The sequence below is a fragment of the Capsicum annuum genome, chromosome 5 (genome assembly GCF_002878395.1).
Source record: "Capsicum annuum cultivar UCD-10X-F1 chromosome 5, UCD10Xv1.1, whole genome shotgun sequence".
Taxonomy (NCBI): Eukaryota; Viridiplantae; Streptophyta; class Magnoliopsida; order Solanales; family Solanaceae; genus Capsicum; species Capsicum annuum.
The window spans coordinates 114467862-114474094 of record NC_061115.1 but is presented as its reverse complement, the minus strand read 5'-3'; the positions used below and the strand labels follow the sequence as shown (position 1 = coordinate 114474094).

Here is a 6233-nt window from a genome sequence, read left to right as displayed (position 1 = left end):
AGAATAATTAGTGTCGAAAAATCCCGTAAAATGACAGTAATTCTCTAAAGAGGATAAATCTTCCTTCACTAACAAATTACCTCAAGTCCTCAACCAATTGTAGACTTAACTATTATTAGTAATGTCACTTTAATTTTAATATAAATACCATAGTGTTTAAATTTTTTTCATTATGGATTGTGGAAACTAACAGGTGTACTGATCTTGGTCAAATTTACATGCTCAAAGCACCAATATGCACCCTGATTTATACTTAACTCGAGAATTTTTTTTGAATTCTTAAGTATAACTCAACTTTTATTCCGGTTTGTACCTACTGGATATGATTAGTACTTTTAGGCTAAAAATCATGAAGACTGTACGCATTTGGATACAATGATGATATGAAAGGATTGAAGGAATACAAGAGCATGAAATAAAGCTCAAAAAGGAAAGTTGGAAAGTAGGAATCCTCATTTAAACAGACTCCGATTCGTGCTTACCAACAAAATAGCAATGGTCAAATTCCAGTGCAGGTTTGCGAAATCAACGCATCACGAAGAGGCTCTTGGCACTTTCCAGTACAGGTCCGCAAAACCACTACATCGCAGAACAGTCCTACTTATCAAATTGTGACCTAGAAGTTTAGCGCATTGGGAGGATAGATATTTCATAATTGTCCTAATCTAGTGGCTCACCGTGATAGTGACACGTCGCAGTGAGAGTGCATTTTACAAATTTCAAGGAATACTTGAGCTCCGCAATTTGCCAGATTTTAATGAGAAAAACAATTAAAGGCATGGCGGGATGTTCCATGTGGCAAAATCGGGAAGATTTTAAGTGTTTTGTCCCAACTATAAAAGGAAAAACCAAGATAATTTTGGGGACTTTTGTTAAGCATAGCAGCGGCGGAAAAATAGAGATTTCTCTCTTTTAGTATTCTAAATATTTCTTTTTTACTTCTTTACTTCCAGACTTGTTTTGGGTATGATTAATTACTTATTTTGGATGATGAATTCAAACATGAGTAGCTAAACACCTTATTTTTGGGGTTGAGTCAAAGAACATGATTACTCTTTTGTATTCTTATTTATAGTTTCTTTTTGGATTATCATTTGGGTTGTTCTTAATTTCTTGAGCTTACTATTTTAATGATTGGCCACCATTAGAATAAATCTATTTTTCTATGTGCATTCGTGAGGAGAATCATAGGATAGAACAAAGAAATTAGGGAGCAAGGTTCTTATTTTTTTATGTAATAAGGGATTTGAATTAGCATCTAGGATAGGGATATACCTAGAAGCCTTGCTTGGTTCACTTTCCAGAAGAAAACTTTATGAATCTAGAAGAATTGTTGTATCTCTGTGGGAGTTGTAGCTACAACATTCAATAGATGAAAGATTTGAATTCGGGAGACCAAGATCGTTGCATACACCTTGCGAATCATCAACTGATAACCAATTAGACTTTGATAAGAGTAGAGAATTATACGATTGTTTGAAATACCTCAACCCTAGAATCATCCTCATTATTGATTACAACCGTTGCTTGCTTTTCTCTAATCGTCACTAATTATTTCTTGTTTAATAATTTATATATTTTTATTAATAAAATCAAAATCATCTTGATACTTTAAGGCACTTAATACCCAATTTTCTTAACTAAAGATTGAATAAATTTCCAGTTTATTGATCCTCGTGGGAACAATATATGACTGTCTAAGTCTTTATACTACTTGTACGATCACGTACACTTGGGTGTGCGTAGAGCAACAATAAGTTTTTGGCACCGTTCCCGGGGATCTAATAGAATTAGTAAATTGTTTAATTTTTTGTTTTTGATAATAAGTTTAAGTGTTAACAACTTGATTTTAGCGGCTTAATTTTTGAAGGTTTAGCTGAACATTGGACTGGCTAGGGATAAAAAGTTAGTAGAGCCCTTTTCAGAACCGAAAGTAATTTTCATCAGAAGGGAAGAGCTCAATATTACATTTAACAGGGACAGATGGTTGAAAGATGAGATCCAATTATTGCTGATCCAAATGTTGGAAATGTTCCAGCTCTTGTTATTACAGCTGTTCCTGTTCGACCAGCTGCAATACTTGTTCGTGAGGTGCCAATCCCATTTACAAACCATGTAACTAACAATATTCAGAAGCCTGAACTAGGAGGTTGGTGGGAATTGAAACAAAATATAGTGCAATTGTTGAATTCTGCGGGACACTTTCACTGACTTTCATATAAGGATCCGCAGCAGCACATATAGACCTTTCTGGAAATAAGTGATACATACATTCCTGAAGATGTGAAGGCTGATTATTTTAGGTTGACACTTTTTTTTTCTCTAAATGGGGAAGCAAAAAGATGGTTACATGCTGAACTACCACACTCCATCACTTCATAGGAAGATTGTGCTTGAAAGTTCCTTATTTGATTCTTTCCATCTCAGAAGACTTCACGATAGAGGATTGAGATCTTGAGTTTTAGACAGAAAGATGAAAAAAATCTCTACCAAACCTAGGAGAGATTCAAAGGCATGCTCAGAAATTGTCCTCATTATCATCAATTGAATGATGTTTTAGTGCACATATTTATAGAAGACCTTGATTCTAGTGATAGGATTCTCTTGGATTCAGCAGCAGGAGGCCAAGATTTGGACAAAACATATGAAGAACTATATACATTGGTGATCAAATTGCACAAGGGAATCCTTATTGGCATGCAGACTCAAGGAGTACTCTAAAGAATGTTGCAGGGGTATTGGAGGTTGATCAATTCACTTCATTATAGGCATAGATTACAACAGTGTAGAATCATATGACTACTCAGCTCAACAACTTAAAGTTGGGTGCAACACAACCAGCAGCAACAGCAAATGTAGTTCAATAGGTATACTCGTGGTATGACGTTTGCGAAAGTAGTGAGCATAAAGCAGATGCATGTTCTATTAATCCAGATTCAGTCAACTATGTGAGGAATGAAAATTGTCAGGGTCAATAAAATTTTGGCAGTACGTATAATCCGAATTGAAGGAACTACACTAATTTCTAATGGGGTGGAAATTAGACACAAAATACAAATCAGTATAAGGGACCAGTGTAATCAAATCCACAACTAGCTCAGAATAATCAGGTGAACGCTCATAATAGCAATGTGGAGGATTTGATTAAGAAGTTCATGGCTCAATAAGCATAGTTTACGACAGACATAAAGACTTAACAGACATATTTTACAGTTGAGTTGAAGAGTCAACAATTGCTTACAAGAAATCTGGAGTTGTAGTTGGGTCAAATTGTAGGATCGCAGAATACAAGGCCATAAGGAGTATTGCCTAGTGACACTGAGGCTAATCATAAACAGGTGAATGGGGTTATAATAAGGAGTGGGCTACTAAGAAGACGGTTTAGGAGCAGGATAATCCCACAATCACTGATGACAATTTGAAAGAGAATATAGAAGTAGAAATCAAGGAAAAAGAGGCAAGTGAAGAGATTCGTGTGGAGAAGAAGACTATTCCCTTGCCCTTTCCTCAAAGGGTAAGGAAGCATCAAGAGGAAGATAGTTTTAAGAAGTTTCTAGATCTTCTGAAGCAGGTTAAAGTAAACCTTCCTCTTGTTGACATTTTGCAAAGTGTGCTGAAATATGTGAAATATTAAAGGATATTGTTTCCAATAAGAACCGGTTGATTGAATATGCTACAGTTTCACTTACTCAAGAGTGCACGTCTAAAATTCAAAATAAAATGCCCACGAAGATGAAGGATCCAAGTAGTTTCACCTTGCAGATTACCATTGGACAGACTATTTATGCACGTGGATTGTGTGACTTGGGTGCTAGCATAAATCTCATGCCCACATCATGGTATCAAAGATGGGTCTTGGGAGTCCCAAACCCATGACTATTGTCTTGTTGTAGGCGGATAGGTCACTTGCTAGTCCAAATAGTATTATTGAAGATGTGTTGGTTCAAGTGGGATCTTTAATCATTCCGGTTGATTTTGTGATTCTTGACTTTGAGGCTGATCCTGTTGTTCCATTTATTTTGGGATGACCTTTCTTATCAACAGGACAGTCACTTATTAATGTGGCAGCTGAAAAAATGACAATATGAGCACACGATAAAGTAAAGGTTTTTGATGTGTATAGAGCATTAAAACTGCCAGCCATATATGAGGAGTTGTCTTCTATATCGATTATTGATCTTTCTTTATATTGGCAGTTGTTGTTGTCTAATGATCCATTAGTGTGGGCTTTGATGGGTTATGATCTGTATGGAGATATGAAGGCATTGGAATTAGTCCAGGTTATGAATTTGGCAGTGATTGAGACAAAGAAAGTGTTGTTTGAGCCTTTGAATAGACCAATTGGTCCATCACCCAAGCCTTTAATTGAAGAAGCTTCTAACTTGGAGCTTAAGTTTCTTCCTTCTCACATACAATGTTTATCTTGGTGATTAAGATACTTTGCCTGTGATTTTATCTGTAGGATTATCAAATGTATAGGTAAAGAAAGCTGTAGCTATTCTAAAGAGGAGAAGGAAGGCAATTGGCTAGTAGATGTCTTATATTTCAGGAGTCAATCTAGTATTTTGCATGCACAATATTTACATCGAAGAGGGTTACATACCTATAGTGCGGCAACAATGAAGGTTGAATCCTGTGATGAAGGAGGTGGTCAGAAAAGAAGTAATTAAGTGATTAGATAGTGGTCTTGTCTACCTAATTTCTGATAGAAAATGGGTGAGTCTGGTGCACTGTGTACCAAAGAAGGGAGGAATGGAAGTAGTGACCAATGATGATAATGAGTTGGTTCCCACACGTACAGTGATCGATTGAGGAATATGTATAAATTATCGGATATTGAATAAAGTGACTCGTAAAGATCATTATCCAATTTCCTTCATTGACCAAATACTGGATAGATTGGTGGTGCAAGAATATTATTATTTTCTGGATGGGTACTCCGGCTACAATCAGATAAGCATAGTACTGGAAGACCAAGAGAAGACCACTTTCACTTATCCATATGGTACATATGCATTCAGACGCATGCCCTTCGGCTTATGCAATGCACCTGCTATATTTTAGAGGTGTATGATGGCTATATTTTCAGACATAGTGGAAGAATTTGTGGAGGTATTGATGGATGATTTGTTCGTGTATGGTAATTCATTTGAAAAGTGTTTGAAGAATCTCGATAGAGTCCTAGCTCGATGTCAAGAAATAAACTTGGTGTTGAATTGGGAAAAGTGACACTTTATGGTTAAGGAAGGAATTGTCCTAGGACATAAAGTTTTATGCAAAGGGCTCGGAGTGGACAAAGCAAAGGTTTAAGTGATTGAAAAGTTTCCTTATCCAGTCACAGTCAAAGAAGTGCAGAGCTTTTTAGGATATGCTGGGTTCTATAGACGATTCATTTAAGATGTCTCAAAGATTGCAAGCCCCATGTGGAAATTATTAGAAAAAAATCCAAGTTCGAGTTTGGGGCTAATTGCCGTGAAGTTTTTGAAAAGCTTAAGAAGAAGTTGACGGAAGCACTTATCTTGATCGCACCAGATTGGGAGTTACCTTTTGAGATGATGTGTGATGCTAGTGACATTGCTATGGGAGCAGTGTTGAGTCAGAGAAAAGATAAGGTATTTAGATCGATCTACTATGCTAGCAAGGTGTTGAATGATGCTCAAGTTAACTACATAATTACAGAAAAAGAGATGTTTGCAGTGGTATGTGCATTCGACAAGTTTAGATCTTACTTAGTTGGTACCAAGGTCATTTTTCATACAGACTATCCTGCCATTAAGTATCTGGTGAACAAAAAAGATGCAAAGCCACGACTGATTAGGTGGATTCTTCTACGTCAAGAATTTGATCTTGAGGTGCGAGATAGGAAGGGTGCTTAAAATCAAGTTGCTGACCACCTGTCATGGCTGGAAAATTGAGACCATATTGTTAATGACTTCTTTAGTATTAGGGAAGAGTTTTCTGATGAGAAGCTATTTTCTATTTATGCAGGTAAGTTTCCATGGTATGCTGATATTGTGAACTTGACAGCTTGTGAGGTGTATCCTCCTGATGCTACCACACAACAAAGGAAGAAATTACTCCATGATTCTCGTGCTTACATTTGGGTCAAATCGTACCTTTTCAACCAGGGTCTAGCTGGAGTTATTCATAGGTGTATCCCAGAGGCCAAATTTTCAAAGGTGTTACAAGGTTCCCACTCATCTCCATATGGTGGACATCATGGGGGTGAGAGG

At 36.7% G+C, this 6233-nt stretch overlaps 1 non-coding gene across 1 annotated transcript; it reads right to left on the bottom strand.

Annotated features, from left to right (window-relative positions):
• Window positions 1-2436: 2436 nt before the first annotated feature.
• LOC124899027 lies at window positions 2437-2543 on the bottom strand. Its single transcript, XR_007056166.1, has one exon. It is a non-coding gene; the product is annotated as a small nucleolar RNA R71 (small nucleolar RNA).
• Between the last annotated feature and the right edge of the window lie 3690 nt (window positions 2544-6233).